This window comes from Mustela erminea, chromosome 18 (assembly GCF_009829155.1).
Source record: "Mustela erminea isolate mMusErm1 chromosome 18, mMusErm1.Pri, whole genome shotgun sequence".
Lineage (NCBI taxonomy): Eukaryota > Metazoa > Chordata > Mammalia > Carnivora > Mustelidae > Mustela > Mustela erminea.
This window is the reverse complement of record NC_045631.1, coordinates 31,547,492-31,567,371: the sequence shown is the minus strand read 5'-3', so window position 1 is coordinate 31,567,371 and position 19,880 is coordinate 31,547,492.

Sequence of the window (19,880 nt, the reverse complement as noted above, 5' to 3'; positions counted from 1 at the left end):
GCCATTTTCCTTCTGTATCTTCATATGGTGTTCTCTCTTTGTGTCTCCACAAAGATTTCCAGATTCCCCTTCTAAGGACACCAGCTAAAGGATTAGGACCCACCCTAATGACTTCATTGTAACTTTATTACATTTGTGAATGACCTTATTTCTAAATAAGGTTATATTCCTGAGTAGGGGGTTAGGACTTTGGGGTTGGGGGCATACAGTTCAACCCAGAAAAAGTGTTTAAATGGGTCAGTACCCAGTGGTAAGAGCTGTGAAACTTTATGACATGTGTAGGAGCTGAAGTGGGCAGTGGGAAGAGGTCCTCTGCTTCAGGTCAGAGCCTCTTGAAGTGCGCACAAATGCACCCTAGGGAAACCAGTGTATGGACTCTTGCTTCACAATGGGCATAACTGCCAACAGTGGGGAACTCGTGGTCCTGGTCAAGTAAAGGGACTTCCTGCCACCTTCCCTCAGTCTTTCTTCGCAGTCCCTGTATATTAGAGATAGAAGAGACACAGGAAGAGGAGGATGTGTATCCCAGGAATGAAGGAGCAGACCACAGCCCAACTCCCCATTAAGAAACCTAGAGCCATGGGGAAAAGCTGCACAAGAGGGAGAGGAGGAGAAAGGCAGGGTCTAATTTACTAGAAGATGGATTGGATCAGACTGAACCAGATTTGGTGAAACCTGAGTGGATATATGAGTCTGAGCTTTGCCCAAGGTATGATCAAGGGGTAGGGAAAGGGGCTTTAAAGTACAGTAAGTGGGGGAAATGTATTTTACTTAGTAAGTTAGTTCACTATGTAGTTGTAAGAGTTCAAGTCTAAACTGTGTGACCTTGGGCGAATCTTAACACCACCTCTGAGTTTCAGTTGCCCCATCTATATAGTTTGGCTAGTAATTTAACACACACACTCTCTCTGCAAGACTGCAAAAGAACTTTCTATGTTTTGGGTACTATTGATACCAGAATCCACATCTGGCATTCTGTTTTCCATGTCTTGCTTGTATTATATCACACAAGGCACTCAGCTTTTCTGAGCTTTGGCTTTCTCTACAAAACAGGGCCATGAGTCATGGGGCTAATGAACAGGTGAAATGAGATGTGAAATTGCTTTTTATTTTGTAAAGTGTTTTATATTTGTAAAGTATTTCAGACATGTCTCCTACTGTCTGTTTTTATAATACCAAATAGATGTAATATGTTGGGTTAAGTGTAAGAATTGACATCATTTGAACTGTTATTGATAAAAAATTATAATCAACAACCGCCCTGGACATGGGATACTTATGGAAAATTTTTAAAATATTGATGTCTAGGTCCCACTGATGTGGGCTTCAGCCTGGGCATCAGGGTTTTTCAAAGCTCCCAGGGGTTTGTTGATACAGTGGATCTGGGGTTGAGAGCAATAGTATGGAAAGCCCAACTGTGGAACCTGAATCATTGACTGCTTCCCTGTTACCTCTTTCCTTTTTTGTTTGCCTCTGACACTTGATACCTGCAGAGCAAGTTTTGTCAGTAGACTAGAAGCATGTTGATTAGGGTTTGATTTTCTGGTTAGTCAGTGATTTTTTTTAGTTTTCTTTTTGTCAGTTTTGATCAACTAATTTATCATTTTCAGCTTGCACTTGAAATTGCACCTGTCATCTTTAAAAAATGAAACTAGGTTGATGAGACTCTGAACTTTCTCAGAAAAAAAAATCATGATTTTGAATCTGAACAAGGGTTTTCCCTCTTCCAGTGAAACAGTTGCTTTTATTTTTTTAAATAATCTCTCAGGAAGGCCACAACTGCACTATAAGGCAACACATGATGTTATTAAATCAGAATAAATGAAGCCATGCAAAACATTTGTAAGTGCTGAGCAGAGAAAGGCCAGGAACATAAATAATTCGGGGTGGGGCATGTAGCAGGTAGATGCGTGTTGCCAGTAATGGAAGTTTTCTGGGAGAGGGTTTAAAGATGCTTAGGAATGGATGAGTCTGCTCAGGGCTCATGGTGGCTGGTGGCTGTGAGGCAGCCTTGGAAATACCCTGTAGGAGAAAAGTCAGACTTTGGGAAGGAGGGACTAAAAGCTTGGGGTCAAAACTGAAGGTACAAAGACAGATGTGTTCTTAACAGAAAACCTTCTTGTGGTCTGTGAATGCCTTCTCTTCCAGTCCAGTTTGTAGGCAGGGGCAGCAGTCTTCTGCCCTTCGACCAAAAACAGAAGAGGAGTGCATTTAATCTGCTAAAGTCTGTCAAAAGAGAATGGAGACCAAATGTCTTCTTCTCTGCCTTCTCCACAGAAGAAGCCAGGATGAAACACCAGATTTAAAAAGCAACTTAGTTACTGACAGTTCCTATAATATTCTCGTCTTAGATGCTCTCCTAACTCCAGGGTATAATTATCCTTCTACTTAATTGGAGGTTCAGGAGAGCTTATTAGTTTGCTCTATTGTGGCATAATTCAGGCATTCAGTTCAGGCTTCCTTAAGAGCTTGCCCTTTGCTCTTCATCCCAAAGGACCATTTTCAAAAGGTCTGTTTTGACAGGAACTTTTGGGGTGGTGGGAAGGGCTGTAGTGTGGTGCAAGCAGCAAGGCTAGGCAACTAGGGGCAGGGAGGCCTGGCTCCATCCCTTGTCTGCTGCTAACTCATTAGTGATGTCAGCCAAGCAGCCAGCTTTTCTCAGTTTCCTTCCTCATCAATGGGAAGGCAGAACTGGGTCAGCATTACCAAAAGCATGTTTCCTGGAACACTGTCTCACTGTCTCTCAAGATGCTTCTTAAGAAAATGGCTCTGTGGCCTCAAGTAATTTCAGGAGATGCTGTACACCAGGCCTGCCTCACTCAGCACCTGTTCCCACAGAATCTGGTTTACTACCCAAACATTTTATTTTCCAAACTCCTGTGCACTAGAGTTCCAGATGTGGCTTAGGCTCCAAGTAAGATGCCTTTTGGAAGATGTGAATCTGGAACTGAGGGAAGCAGACAGGGAGGCATCCACTTAATTGGCATGATATGGTTCCTATGACAACTTCCTGAATGCCTGGCTTCCTCTTTGTGGCCGAGTTCACTTAGCAAGCCAGTTCTCTGCTGTGGTTCTGAAAGTTAATCCTTCAAGCCCAGCATGGAGCTTGCTTTGCTAGCCTTCCAGCAATTCTGTAAGCTCCCAACCACTTGTGTCAAATCCCTTGCTAATTAAAATGACAAGAGTGATTTTGTTACTTGCAGCCAAATTTGACCATACACAGACTCTTGGGTATTCACAATACACATAAACCTGTTAAATGTTCTAAGATTTCTGGCAATAGAAAACCTTATTTTACCTAGCATGCTTCAAATTTAATGCCTTTAATGCATACCTGGGTTTATATCTTCTGTTGGCTATTTCTCTACAGCTCATGCTTTAGACACTTATGCTATGAAGCAGTATATTTTTCTTTGTAGTTTAGCAGTATGTATTTTTTCTTTATTATCTTTAAGAGGGTAAAGAAGAAGAAGATTTTTGTCTTTATAAAAAAAATTACAAATTCAGATCCCCACTTTGCATCCAGCCTCCTTGATATAGATTGTGCAGTTAAGGGTTTGATGGAGATAAGTTAAGGGGTTGATGGTTAATGATCCTTTTGCTTCCCCTTCCACCTTTCACATCTCTTTAAGGATTGATTCTAGGCATTTTGATTCTTTGGGTGGAAGGAGAGGTCCAAGACTATAAGTTAATGGCAGATATCCAGGCGGTTCTGGTGCAGCTGATACGTGGACATCTCTCAGAGTGACTGCGTGGCCTTGGAGTGAAACATCCGGCGCATGCACAAGACAGTCTTCCTAGAAACCCTCCCCCAAGGACATGGAACTTCATCTGGAGACCAGCTACCTCAGCAGTCCCTCTCTCTCCAGCAGCCAGCAGGATGCTCATGGTTTCAAAAGGAATATTTTAACCCTTTTAAATCAGACATTTTGCTCTCGAATCAGTAATACCCCAGTGGCCTTGGGTTGCCCTCTGCTCTCTCAGACCCTACAGTAGTTCTGTCCTTATATAATTTTAGTTATAGTTTTAATTGACAGTATGAGATCCTTGAGGGCAAAGATTGTGTCTTAATCATCTGTGATTCCCTAGTGTTTAGGATACTACCTGGCACAAGCACACTATTACTATTCATTAAAAAAAAAATTTTTTTTTTAAACATCCATTCCTCTTCTAAAAAAGTTACTATCTCGAGACATTTAAAGAGGGAAAGAGGAACAGAAACGTCTAATCCAAGAAGACTTGGAAAGAAGAACACAGGACGGTGGCCATGGAAGTCGGAATCCGCTAAGGAGTGTGTTAACAACTCACCTGCCGAATCAACTAGCCCTGAAAATGGATGGCGCTGGAGCGTCGGGCCCATACCGGCCGTGGCTGGCAGTCGGTGACGCGCGCGAGAGGGACGGGAGCGGGCGGGGGGGGGGCGCGGTGGTTTCCCTTCCCGGGGGGCCGCCGCGGTTCCCCCCAACCCCCACCCCGCGGACGCTACGCCGCGACGAGTAGGAGGGCCGCTCTGGTGAGCATTGAAGCCTAGGGCGTGGGCCCCGGGTGGAGCCGCCGCAGGTGCAGATCTTGGTGGTAGTAGCAAAAAAAAAAAAAAAAGAAAAAAGAAAGAAGAACACAAATAGCAAACTGTTCTCTCAGCCTCAAACCCAGGTCTTAAGTGTCTTGCTTGCAAGTACATATGATTCGTCTCTTTGCCTGCAGTTCTTCCAAAGGCAAGACTGCCTTGCGTGTGTTTCTAAATTTATAAATGCATTATACTCCTAGGCCTTTGAGGACTGCTGTGTATAATTGCTGAGACTATGGCTTGTTCATGCTTCTGTCAAATTGTGTCTTGTCTGAGCTCTCTGTGGTTGGGAATATTCCATTGATTGAAATGTTTGGTGGGCTAACAGAGTTTTACTAGATATCAATTATTGCTGTGTTCTGCTTGGCCTGGGACCTTGGAGTATGATTTATAATAGCCCACATGTTTTGACCAGGACCAACTGCTAAGCTGAGCACTCTGGGGGCTTTAAATGGCTGTAACAGCTTTATCACAGTGCGGTATTAATGGTTTAGGAGTTGGAAGAGACCAGTTATTCCCCTCTGGGAATATTTCCTCTTGTTCTACTTTTCTGTCATGTGCTCCCCAGGGACCAATGCACAGTACTGCATGCTTCATGCTGATTGTCATTCTGCCCCTCCGCAGGGTGGGAACTGAGGCAGTTAGAGATACTTTTGAATATGTTCTCTTAGGAAAAATCGCTCATGAGAGTTTCAGGAGCAAAATCTAGGCAAATAATGGGTCTGAGGATGTTAGAGCCAAGAAAAACCTGGGAGATAAAATAATTCGACACCTTTATTCGATAGATAAGAAACTTGAGACCCAAAGATACACATTTAAACTTGGAAACTGGTACTCTGTTTTAAATACCACAAGGAGCCTCTGGCATTTTCTTTCTATAAGAACAATAAGAGAAGGACCTTAAATTGTGCCTTCTACATAACTCCTCTAAATTTTTCCAGTGCTCTTTAAAAATAAAAAGCTGATCTCCAGTGCTGATCCACATAGGGGAAGTATCCTTCTATACTGAGAAAAACTCTTTGTGTTGCCTGAGGACTCCCCGCCCCCACCCCCATATACCACCTGGCATTGTTTCCTGAAGTAATGCCAGACTTCAAAATTAGTAGTTCTTTTTTTTTTTTTAAAGATTTTTTTTATTTATTTGAGAGAGAGACAGTTAGAGAGAGCATGAGAGGGGAAAAGGTCAGAGGAGAAGCATACTCCCTGTGAGCTGGGAACCTGATGTGGGACTCGATCCCGGGACCCCAGGATCATGACCTGAGCCAAAGGCAGTTGCTCAACCAGCTGTACCATCCAGGTGCCCCAAAATTAGTCGTTCTCAAAGTGTGGTTCATTGACCAGCAACATCAATATCACCTGGGATAGTGTTAGAAAAGCAAACTCTTGCACCCCACCCCCAACCTACCAAATCATAAACTTAGAGGTGGTTCCAGCTCTCTGAATTTTTACAAGCCTTCCAGGTGATTCTAATGCACTCAATTTTGAGAACCACTGAACAATTTTGGACTCTCCTTATGCAGTGTGATTTTATTTATTTATTTTTTTTAAGATTTTATTTATTTATTTGACAGAGAGAAATCACAAGTAGATGGAGAGGCAGGCAGAGAGAGAGAGAGGGAAGCAGGCTCTCCGCTGAGCAGAGAGCCCGATGCGGGACTCGATCCCAGGACTCTGAGATCATGACCTGAGCCGAAGGCAGCGGCTTAACCCACTGAGCCACCCAGGCGCCCATGCAGTGTGATTTTAGAAGCAATGAGAATATTTTCCATCCTTTAAAAGACCCTGCCTCTTGCCTGCTGTTGCCTGGAACTTCCTCTCTTTAGATTTATATCATTGGGTTAGGACTTCTAGATATAGTTTATCCTGGAGTATAAAACATTTTTGAGCCTTCAAATCCTTCACATATCAGTGTGAACAACCTTATCAAAAAATTCTTTAAGATTCGGGTGCCTGGGTGGCTCAGTGGGTTAAGCCGCTGCCTTCGGCTCAGGTCATGATCTCAGAGTCCTGGGATCGAGTCCCGCATCGGGCTCTCTGCTCAGCGGAGAGCCTGCTTCCCTCTCTCTCTCTCTGCCTGCCTCTCCATCTACTTGTGATTTCTCGCTGTCAAATAAATAAATAAATAAAATCTTTAAAAAAAAAAAAAAAATTCTTTAAGATTAGATTTCAATGGAGTGTATCTACAATGTACTTACAGCTTATTTATGATGGAAACCTACTGAAGTTAGTGGTTAAAAAAAAGGAGGAGAATCCAGTATACTGGAAGAGGGGTGTCTCGTGGAACACAAACACAGAGGCAGTGGTCTCAGGAGCTAACTTAAAGTAGACACTGGAATGTCCATAGCAGCCTGCTTGCCCCTTGTCTCTGCTGTGCTCTAGGAGCCTGTTTTATTCTCTCTTGTTGCTGAATGCTGGCTTTCTTCACTTCTCAGTCTGAATGGAAGAAAACGGCTACTACAGTTCTCACATAGAATGGGTCCAGCCGCCAGGAAAGAGCGTAGTCTCAATATCTCTCCTGGTCTCAATTCCAAGTTTCGTAATGGAGATTTCAGCCCAGGTAGGATCAGTCTTGACCTGAAATCAATCACTTAAGTGTTAGGGGTGTAGGAACATGGCATATGGAAGCACCTGTGATGACGTGGATGGTGGATGGAAGGTTTTCTGAGAAGAAGGGAGGGCTAGAAGTTAACCTGATAGAGTTTGAGGACCCTGGGTGGGAATGAAACAGAAAGAGTTCTCTTGAAGGGTAGAGGGGTCATGGAAAAGAGAAAGGAGACAGGAGGATGCAAAATGTCAGTTTCCCAAATCATAATTCTAAGAATCAGTAATTGTTGTGGGTTGAATTCTGTTTCTCCCAAAAGATATATGGAAATCCTAATTTCTGGGATTCCTTATTTGGGAACGAGATCATTTCAGATGTCATAACTTAAAGTAAGATGAGCTCATACAGTGGTAGGGTCAGTCCTTGAGTCAATATGACTGGTGTCCTTATAAGAGGGAAATTTGGACATAGATACAGACACTGAGGGAAAACAATCACATGAAGCTGGAGGCAGAGATTCTAGTTATGCTGCCACCAGCTAAGGAATGTTGGGAGCTACCAGAAGCTAGAAGAGAGAGAGAAGGAAGGATTTTTCCCTAGAGACTTAAGAGGAATCATGGCCCTGCTGATACCTTGATCTCAGACTTCTAGCCTTCAGAAATCTGAGACATTATATTTCTATTGTTTTAAGCCATCTTGTGTACAGTACTTTGTGATGATAGTAGCCCTTTCATACTTACTGAACTGCCACCAGCCCCATGCTCCAGGTGCCACTAAAAACTAACCTTATATGACTTTAGACATGATACTACAAGTAGTAGGTGGTAATAGCAAGATTTTAAACAAATAACAAGCCAACTAGATTTTCATTAGTAAGGTCTATTCTGGCTTCAGTGTGCGCATGGATTATGGAGAGGCAAGAATGGTGCAGAAGACTCAGGGTGTATTCATGTGGCGCCATCTCATCAGGGGGCACCTGCTCTTGTTGGGTCTCTGTAATGTTATTTGTCTTGGTAAAATGTGCTCCTTGGTTGTCTCAGAGGCTTAAAACTCAGTATGTCTAGAAACTGTCTCACAATGTTCTTCAATGCTACACAACTACAACTACACAACTGTGAACCTGAGTTGCCTGTCTTGGCAAATAGCACCAATTTGATTTTGCAATCTGGATTGTATGGATTTTTTCCTCTCTCTTTCTTTCCCTCACTTCCTGTTCCAAATTCTTCACCAAAGATGCCTATTTTACCCCTGAACTATATCCATCCAATCCATCATGTCTCCCCATCTCTGTCATTACCACCTGCCCAAGGCACCATCACCTTTTTCCAGGAGTACTACTGCCTTTCCACTCATCTATTTGTCCATACTCTCTTCATTCCCCTCCAATCTGATCTTCATACCAGATCATGCATTTTCAAAATGCAGATTTGGTCAGACCACCTTCCTGCTTAACATTTAGTAATAGCTTTCTTTGCTTTAAAGATCTGGGCAGAATTTATTCACATGGTCTCCAGTCCCTTCAGTGCCTGGCCTTTAACCATTCCTCAGCCTCATTCCTCTCCACGACAGTCACAGGGAATTTTCTGCATCAAATTCTCTCCTGTGGTCAGGATTTGTCCCTCTTATCTCCTCTGCTTAAAATACTCTGCCCTATTCCCCTCACTTAGTTGATTTATATTCCAACTTTATCTCCCTCCTCAAGGGTCACTTCCTCCGGGAGCCTCCTCTGACTTTTCTGGTCAGGTCAATCCTCCTGTCACATCTCATAGTTCCTTATTAGTGTTTGTCACAGTTGCAATTTTGCATTTGTCTCAGTTCAGTATTTTCTCTTTATCTCACTAGATTGCAAGCTCTGTGAGGGGAGGCTCAGAACTGGCGTTTTACTCAGCATTGTAGCCCAGAGCCTCAGAGACCCTTAGTGGTATTTTGTTGAATGAAAAGTAACTGACTAAAACACATATCACGTGAGTTGTTCTTGTGGAGTATCTAAATGTGGACTGGGCACTTTACACACATTATTCCAGACCTTATCACAACCTGGAAAACAACTAGTAATTTTTCTTTTATTTTAAAGATAGGGAAAATCAGCCCAGAGAAGTAGATTTACTAGAAATGACAAAGCTTACAAACCGTATGTATCCAGGTTAAGATCCAGGTCTGTATGTTTGTGCAGGTTGTGCTGTTTCATCTATAGGATACAGAATGTTAAGGCTGGAGGGAATCTGGAAAACATTTTGTCTATCCTGCTGGGAAGGAAGCTAAGGCTCAAGGTTAAGAAAAATAAAACATGCAAATTCACATTTAGCATCTACAGTGGAGCACAGATAGAAATTAATTTCTTCTGATTGTGTTTGTTCTGTCGTCTATGTCATTTTAACCCTTTGAATAAGGAGTGGGAGCAGTGACTTAACATTTTATTTTGCACAGCCAGCAGTTGCCAAATGTGGCCATCCAGATTCGGGTCATAGCTAAATAATACTTGTAGCAAGGAATTCTGTCAAACTTCTGTGTATAGGGACTGCAGAGGGAGGGAAGGGACATGACTAAATGGTAAATAAAACCAGTTTTCTTGAGCTGATTTTCTTGCCACTTAATATAAAGCCATAATCATTACCATAGCAACATACTCATTGCATACAAAATGAATATGTAGATTCCCTAGGGGGAAAGTGGAATAAACTGTACCTTTGTGCACTTTTACTTGAAAAAGAAAAAAAAGCTTGTGTAACTCCAGCCCACAGTTGCATAAACAGGGCTCTGCATCCATGTAGATAGATAATTATTCCAAATGAATCCATAACCACCAGAAGTGAGTTATGTGCTCACTGAGGCACTATAAAAAGATAATCAATAAATGGTGTGTGTGTGTGTGTGTGTGTGTGTGTATGTGTAAAAGTGTGTGTAAGTGTGTGTAAGACAGTAAGAGGGAAGTCATAGTATATGGAGATTTCTAGAGAGAAATCCACTTAAATAGTGGGCTCCTTTCACTATTAAAGCTTCCAAAGTACCCTGATTATTAAAACACTATATTGGATGTTGTGGATTATTACTCAGGGAATGAAGAAGAACATTGTGGTTCTAGAATTTTCATTGAGGAGAGGCTTAGGTTAGCCATCTGGTAAGAAGGTTGAGATGGGGCTGAGTAACCATGGAGACATCTCAGAATATTTGAAGTCTCATCGTGGGTTTCGCTTAGATTATATTTCTACTGGGTTAGTCTTAGAGATGGGGGTGTGATAAAACTCCCTTTAAACACCCCTTAGTACTGCCACTGAGATGAGCCCTCCAGTTTTCTATTTTACATTTCCAAGTAAGACTGATGAGAGGTCTGTGGTTTTGGATGCTGCTTTAAGGATAGATGGTTTGCAAAGTCAGTCTGATATCTCATGAGGAGGAGACACTATAATTTGGATGAAGTCTAAATAATGAGCACAAGAGACCAACCTGGATTTCTTGGAAGAGTCCACCTCCAAACTCTTCTGTGATTCCAAAGGTAATTGTTAGATTGGATGTGCTTATAATTTGTGCAGAAATCATTGTATCTAGAAGCATACACAAGGTAATTCTCACTCTGGCTGACTGTTTAATGTTTCCTATTCCTCAGTATATCTCTTCCTACAAAACCATATAAATACAAATGTATCGCTACCTACTACCTGCCCACCTACTTATCTGCCTGTGTCTTTATTTCTTTTTAACCATCTAGCTAGTTCTCTCTGTTGAAATATAGATGTGAGTGTACATGTATACACCTTTTTTAAAGAAAGGTTTTATTTCTTTGTTGGTGGGGTGGGAGGCAGGGTGGAGAGAGAGAGAGCACAAGCAGTGGGAGTGGCAGGCAGAGAGAGAAGCAGGCTCCCCACTGAGCAAGGAGCCCGATGTAGGACTCAATCCTAAGACTCTGGGATCATGACCTGAACCAAAGGTAGATGCTCAACCTACTGAGCCACCCAGGCATCCCAATTTATACATCTTTTTTTTTTTTTTAAAGATTTTATTTATTTATTTGACAGACAGAGATCACAAGTAGGCAGAGACACAGGCAGAGAGGAGGCAGAGAGGAGGAAGCAGGCCCCCTGCTGAGCAGAGAGCCCGATGTGTGGCTCGATCCCAGGACCCCGAGATCATGACCTGAGCTGAAGGCAGAGGATTAACCCACTGAGCCACCCAGGCGCCCCCCAATTTATACATCTTTTAAACATCTACTATTATAAACACACAACTATATATGGGGAATAGAGACAATAAGCAATAACTAAAGTAGATAAGTTACAATAAAAAGGTACCTAAGAGTTAGGGTGGAACAAGTGGAATGGGAAGGTGGGACAGGTTGTAATTTTAAATAACATGATCAGGAAAATCCTCGGTGAAGTGACACCTGAATAAATGTAAGTGTATATTATCCAGAAATGGCTCCTAAATCTCAGCAAATGGAAACTTTCTGGTTTAAGTTACATGTTTTTTCCATTGCCTGATTTTCATTGAGATGCTGGAAATCCAAGGAAACCCTGCATTGTTAGATCAGTTCTTGAATGGGCAAGAATTTGACTGAGGAAATAGATCTGGAGATAATCAGAAAGAGACTGCAAAGAACCAGGGTTCAGTTTAAAAAGTGAAGTACCAGGCTAGAAAGATCAAGACCAGATCTGATGGCAGGTTGGCCTCGGCTTGGAGGGGTGGAGAAACTGGGCTATTTATAGTCAGCCAGTGAGGTTGCATCACAATTCTTGGTCTACACAGGAGCTGCAGGGAAAGAACAAATAAGTTTCTGGTTCTGTTTTCAGTTTCTGTTGCTCTCCTTTTTATGAATTTCAGACTCTTCAGAGATACTCTTCAGTGGTTTTTCTTTCCAAACAAAATCCAGAGAAGGATAGTGGAATTTTGTAGATAGGGTGGGTGAAAGAAGGGCTGACCTTGTCTACAATTCTGGGAAGAATTGTTCCAATTATAGACCAGCTCCCTGCAAAGAGGAGAAACAGCCTAAATAAGAGAGGCCCTAGAAAACATATGCGGGGTCACCACATCCTGCCAGAGTGGGGGAGATACAAAGGAGGTGAAATAATTTACTCTTTGTAGGACTGTTGTAAACCCAACGAGCTGATACGTAGATGCTAGTATCATCACCCACTAATCACATTAAAAATCAAGTACAGATTCTATTACATATACCATCCTTCAATGATAAAACCTATAGTTGTCAACAGCCTAAAAAATACTGATTACTCCTCTACTTTTTCCTGCTCCTCCCCCAACCTTCCTCTTTTTATTATCATTATTATTTTAGTCTCAGTCATGTTTATTTCAGGTCTTGGTCACTGAGGCCTTTTAAATGTTTTCTGATTTTATTTAAGGATGATTGCATTGTATGGAATCCTTCAAAGTCGGTCATCCAAATTCCTGTTAGGATCAAATTTTAAATAACTGGCATATAAGATACAATGAAGTCCTTTTGATCTGCCCCCTGCTTACCTTTCCAACTTATCTGCTGTTGGTCTCCCACAGACATCCTTCTGGCCAGCTGTCAGAATAAATCTCACCATTCTGTGTATCAGTATCTTGGCTCACTACAGTTTCCTCTGCCTAGAACATCTTTCTCACTTTCACGAATTTGGCTTGATTTGTCACTTCACCTTGACAGCTTCCCCAGCCTTTCTTTTTCCTTCAGGCTGAGTTGGGCTGTGAGACTCCTAGCATCCCAGGCTTACCTCTTTCATGGCCCTTATGAGCTTGGAATGTAATAGTTGCTTGTTTTGTTTTCTTATACCACAGACTAAGAATTGGAGGGCACATTGAGATGAATTCTTACCTCAGCTTCTAGAATAGGACTGTAGTGTCCAGCATACATAGTGGGTCAATATATGAATATATGTATGTGAAATTGAAGTATTGAAGGTCTCAAGTATTGAAGTATCCATAAGGCAAGAAATGAAAACCCGGAAGTTGCCTGGCAATCATTAAACTAATGTTAGTGACAGAGGTGGGGCTCAGTAAGTTGTTGCTGTTGTTATTATTATTACTATTATTAGACATTTCCAGGTTCAGCAGTTTACTATGAGAAGTTAATGTACTACTGACTTTTCCACAGTCCTGCAGGGGACAGTTAAATTTGAGCGGGGAGGGATAAATAAATGGCTTTCCAATTTCATTTACTTGCATAGTTTTTAAACGCTCCATCCCTCCTGTCTTCAAATGAATTCTAACCAGGTGGTTGTTCCATAAATGAAATTGATCACATTGGAACGTGGTAGAATATTTTACCCTTGACCTAAGATGGACCAGCTAACTACTTTGTGCAAGGCCACTTTGTATCCAAATTAAGAAGCGAATGGAATCTATAATTACAGGACAAACAACTTCTAGCTTCCATCCCACAGCTGATTTTCCCAGGCTTTGGGATTCCCCCTTACTAAGCTCTGGAAAAAGCTGATCTCTGTCTCTACACCACTGTTGATCAGAACCTTCCTGCCTTGTGTCTCCTTTCAGTGTTTTTAACTGACTTGCTAATCTTTATTGAACTAATTCTTAAGCTGTCAATGCCATAGCTTCATAGAAGCTTAGAATTTTAACCCTTAGAAGTGATCTAACACAGTCCCTTCTTTGTGCAGAGGAGAAGTTGAAAGTATAGAGACAGGAGGTAACCAGCCCCAAACTGTAGAGCTGACCAAGGCAGAAATACCATCTGGATTCTATCTGACATGACAGCACAGTTGCTCAGACCTCGCCTCAGATCGCTGCTGAGCCATTTACTGATCACATAGTTAATGGAAAAGTTACTCCATCTTGTTCTTTGTAAAATCCAGAAAGTGGTAGCTTCCACCTGACCCTGCTGTTTTGAGTACTAAATAAGAAAATATACATAATGGACTGAGCACAGCCCCGGACATGCAGTAAATACTTAACAAATCCTGGACAATTTTACCACCATGACACCAGGCAGCGAGATCAGGGAAGAATTCTAGGGCAGGTGTTTGGAGCAGGGTATACCCTTTTCTTACATCTGCCAGTGCGTATGTCTGATTATGACCACTTTTGGCGCACTTTGCTTGTAAAGATTAATTGATGTTCCTAACAATTAATGTTTTGGTTATTTGCATTCAGCCCACTTGTGAGAGAGGAGCCCCTTCAGCCTTTCCCCTCTCATTTGTGCTTCCAGATCATAACTCTCTCCATCTGTATCCCTGGCTCTGCAAACAGTTTTCTTCTGACATTTGCTGTAGTTGGAGCCGACTCTGTGGATGGTTTCTGAAGAATGCTCAAGGGGGCAGTGTGGTAATGTCGAAGAAAGCCGACTCGCCTCGAGGAAAGCCTTGGCCATTTTTTAAATGAAAGTGTTTACTCTGGAAATTAAATTATATTTGGGATTTTTGGTTTCCCCTCCCCCACTCCCGCTGTGGGAGGTTTCGGAAAGTTACTCTGGTGACCATTGCAATCAGAGGGCTGTCAGCATTTCAGCTCTGTGCAGGCAGGCCCAGCAGGCTCCTTCAGCACCCTGGCCCCCAGGGGCCCGATGCACGTGTGGGGGGGGCCCTGTGCCCAGGGCAGGTGGATCCTGTGCATGTGGGGGGGCTTGGCCCCCCACATTACTGGCTCCACACTCCCCTCCCCACACATACCTTCTCCCTCTTCAGGCACTTTTGTATCAACAGCTGAGCATGAATTTCAAACTTGAGTTGGATGGTTTGAGAGGGTTATTTTTATTTGTTTGTTTGTGTGTTTTCTAAAATATTTCTGAAAGTAGCTCTTAAAAATGTGCCTGTGTATCCATAGATTCATGCATATTCATAGCCTTTTCCTCTAGGTTTGGTTCAAGGTTTTTTCTCTGTCAAATGAGGCATTAGATCTAAGTTCCCTGCTCTGGCATTCCAGAGTTCTAGGTATTCAGAAATACAGAGAAATCTATGAAAAGATCCAACCCTTGGGACATTCCTTCTTTCTTTGTGGCTTCTCCCAACTAAACCAGTCAATCAGCACTCCTGATAACTTGAAGGTGAACAATTTCTCTTCTCCAGGTATCCTATTCCATTAACTCATGTTCATCACCAAATAAACTTTTATTGTACCTTATGCATCAGGGACTGAGTTAGGTCCTTTGTATAAAAGGGTGAAGAAAACAGATACCGTCCCTACTCACATGAAGCTTGCACATTAGTGGAGATAACGGGCACTAAACAAATAATCACATAGAAAGGGAGAGTAATTACCCATGCAGGAAAAACAAAGGGTGAGGCAGATAAACTATACATTTAGAATTTATACTGATTTAGATTTAGGGCTCAGGGAATGAAAGGGTGATTTTTTTAGCTGGGACATAGGAGAGATGTGGAAGTGGCACACTATGTGTAACTATGTGAACTGGAGGTTCAAACCAAAATTACTCATGTAGAATGGCTGGTCATAAATGGGAACTATGATCCTGTCTTTTGACATCAGAGGAAGAAATTAACTCATTCTAATTCTCAGTGAATGCTAGTAGCAAATTCCATGATATTGACTGGACATAATTTAAATTGTTAAAAATTCATAACATCCTATTATGAGAAGAAACTTCAGAGGTCATCTGATTCAGCTGTCTTCTTATTTAGGAATTGCATCAGAAATATGCTAAACAATTACCAAGATTCTGCTAGGGGATTCAGTCACTTAGTTCAGTCACTTTTCCCAACGCTCTCCTTTCATTGATTTCTTTGATTTCCATTTACTTAGATTTCTCTTGCTAGACTGTACATTCTCTGAGAACAGAAATTTTGTCCTCTTTGTTCACAGATAGATCTTAAGTGTCAAGAACAGTGTCTGCCATATAGTAGCTTCTCCAAGTAAATTTGTTGAATTAATTGAGGTTAAAATAGTCTTCCCTAAATTTTTGCTTACTGGCCCAAGTTCTGTTCTCCAGAACAACAAAGAACAAATCTAATACAAGGACAGTCTTTTAAAAAAAATTTTTTAAAAAGATTTTATTTATTTGACAGACAGAGATCACAAGTAGGCAGAGAGGCAGATAGAGAGAGAGGGAAGCAGGCTCCCTGCTGAGCAGAGAGCCTGACTCAGGGCTCAATCCCAGGACCCTGAGTTCATGAGCCAGAGCCAAAAGCAGAGGCTTATTACACTGAGCCACCCAGGCACCCCTTATGTAAGGACAATCTTATAATCGTTTGAAAATAGTTCTCATTCTCTAACTCTTCTCTCTGTTAAACATCCTCATAGATGTGGCTTTGAAACTGTCTCTTTTGATCACTATTTAGGATCCAACTGGGCATGGTAATTAGACCGAAAATGAATCTACTTTCTTCTGTTGTCATCTGCCTATCATTTCTCTGTGTTTTTAACTAGGTGTGTTTCTTCCTTTAGCCCTTCATCTTTCGTGCACTAATAATTTGCTTGAAATGATTCTCTCCGATAATCACCCCCTACTTTTGCTGCAAAAGTGTCAGTAAAGGTGAAGGCAAGGCCAAAAATTAGAAAGAACTTGTATACTCTCAAGCATTCTTCTCAACTTTGAAGTCAGCCTCAAACAATTCAGTCCAAAGATGATACTGTAGCCCAACCCCCTCCTGGCTTTAGGATCACACACTGATGAGAGAGTAACCCTTAGTCAGCAGTGCCTACAGCAGCAGAGCTGGAAGTTGGGAACTGAGCTAAGAAGAAATGTGTTCAGTTTCTAACTGCTGGGGATCAAGCCCAGATGAACTTATCACATGGTAAAAGGTAAACAATCACTTTATCAACTTTAACTGTCATACATAGGAAGGGGTTCACATTCTCCAGGATAAACCAAACAAAATAGGACTATAATTTAATCTCCACATAATTCTACGTGCTATGCAATTTCATACAATAAAATAGTATGAGACATGTAACAACGTCTGTCATCAAAAAATGCAAAGGAAACTGTGGTACAGATGAACCAAAAGTTGCAACAAGCAGACAAAAATTTTATGCATTATTGGAATCATATTTGAGAATGTATAGGAAAAGATGAAGAAAGAGAGATTTGGGAACTATAAAAAGGATCAAAAATAGAAACTCTGGAGCTGGAAAATACAGTGGCTGACATATTAGAAAATACGCATTAGATGGCTGGCTAAAAAGGAAGTCTAGATGATTTTACTGACAGATTCTACCAAATGTTTAAAGAAGAAATAACATTATTTCTATATAATCTCCTCCAGACAGTAGGAGGGAAACCCCAGCTAACTTTATGAGGTCAGCATTAACCTAACCCTAAAGTCAAACATAGTACCAAAACAAAAAACAAAAATAAGACATAGACCAATATTCCTCATTATATTCAATACAAAATTATTTAAAAAAATTAATAAATCTATCAATAAAAAATACACCATAACCAGGAAGATTTTATGCCAGTAATGCAAGGCTGGTGCAGAATTTTTTAAAAACTCTATCAGAAATTTTTAAAAATCTCTATATAACACATTATAGTTAGATTTTAGTTTATAGTAAATTTAGTTTATTAGTTTATAAGTATTAAGGTTTAAGAGTGACCGCATGATTAGATCAGTTAATGCAACCCCCCTCCCGCCAAAATAACCTTATAACAAAATTTTAACACCCATTCATGATTAATAACTCTGAGCAAGCTAGAAGTAAAAGGGGACTTCCTCAAACGTTAAAGGACATCTACAAAAAAGCTATAATTAATGTCACTTTTAGTGATAGAAGGCTAAATAATTACCCACAAAATAGGGATGAAGAAAGAATGGCTGTACTCCCCACTTCTATTCAACATGGTACTGGAAGTCTTAGCTAGTATATAAGGCAAGGAAAGGAAATAAAAGGCAAGTTAGTTGGAAAAGAAAAAAGAAAACTATCCTGATGTAAAGGTGACATGATTGTCTATGTAAAAAATCCCAAGGAATCTACAAAAAGTCTAGTCACAGAACTAATAAGTAAGTTTAACAAGGTCACAGGACACAACATCAACACAAATATCAAATGTGTTTCTTTTTTTTCCCCCTTATTTCAACTTGCCCTTTGATAAAATTATCATAGAATTCCACTCTACAATGACAGTACATAGATTATTTTTTCTCAATTTAGCTTTTGTTTGTTTGTTTTAAAGATTTTATTTATTTGAGGGGCACCTGGGTGGCTCAGTGGGTTAAAGCGTCTGCCTTCGGCTTGGGTTATGGTCTCAGGGTTCTGGGATCGGGCCCCGTGTCGGGCTCTCTTCTCGACAGGGAACCTGCTTCATCCTCTCTCCCTGCATGCCTCTCTGACTACTTGTAATTTCTATCTATCAAATAAATAAATAAAATCTTTTAAAAAGATCTAAAAAAAAATCTAAAAAAAAGATTTTATTTCTTAGAGAGAGAGCATGAATGTACAAGTTGCAGGGAGGGGCAGAGGGAGATAGGGAAGCAGACTCCCAGTGGAGCAGGGAGCCTGTTGTGGGGCTTTATCCCAAAAACCTGAGATCATGACCTGAGCTCAAGGCAGATGCTTAACCAAGTGAGCAACCCAAGTGCCCCTCAGTTTGGCTTTTTAAGAATTTTAATATGGTAAGGACACTTAATCTGAGATCTACCATCTCAACAATTTTTAAGTGTATCATATAGTGTTGTATTGATGATAAAATGTTTTACAACAAATCTCTAGAACTTGTTCCTGGTGCTTAGCTGAAACTTCATGCCCACTGATTATTAACCACCGATTGCCCCCTCCCTCATTCCATGGCAACCACCATTCCACTCTTTGATTCTATGAATTTGACTGTTTTAGATTTCATAGGTGGACTCATGTAATATTTGTCATTCTGTAATCATCTTGTTTCATACTATCTTTTAGGTTAAAGCATGTTGTTGTATATTGAAGAATTTCCTTCTTTTTTTAAAAGCTGAATAGTATTCCAGTATATGTATACACCACTTATTCTTTATCCATTTATCTCTTGATGGACATTAAGATTATTTCCATATCTTGGCTATTGTGAATATGCTACAATTTCTGTAAAAATGCCATTGGAATTTTGATAGGAATTGTATTAAGTCTGTAGAGCACTTTGGGTAGTTTGGACATTTTAACAATATTGTTTGAACACAGGACATGGGATCTTTTCATTTGTGTGTTCTTTATTTTCATCAAAATATTTTGTTATTTAATATTCGAATCTCTCACCTTTTTAGCTGAGTTTGTTCTTAAATATTTTATTCTTTTTGGTGCTATTATAAATGGGACTGTTTTCTGAATTTTTTCCAGATAGTTTGTTGTTAGTTTATAGAATGAACAAATTTCTATGTATTAGCATTAACAATATAAAACAAAAGTTTAAGACAGAAGAGCATTTACAGTAGCCATGAACAAATAAAATTCTTACATGTTATGCTAAAAAACTAAAAAATACTAAATGATGAACTAGAAGAAAACCTAATTAAATGGAGAGACATAATTGTGTTTATGGATAGAAAAAGCACAATATGCCTATTAATTCTAAATGTATATTCAATTCTTATAAAAATCCCAGCAAGATGTTTGGAAATTCAGATGAACTGATTCTAAAATGTATATGGTATATGGGGCACCTGGGTGGCTCAGCCAGTCAAGTATCCATCTCTTGGTTTCAGCTCAGGTCATGATCTCATGAGTCATGAAATTGAGCCTCCTCCCGCCCACACATTGGATTCTGCACTCAGCAGCGGGTCTGCTTGAGGATTCTCTCCCTCTGCCCCCCCCTCCTATTTGCACACTGTCTCTGTGTTTCAGATAAATAAATCCTTAAAATGTATATGGTATACCAACTTTGACAAAGAAGAGTAA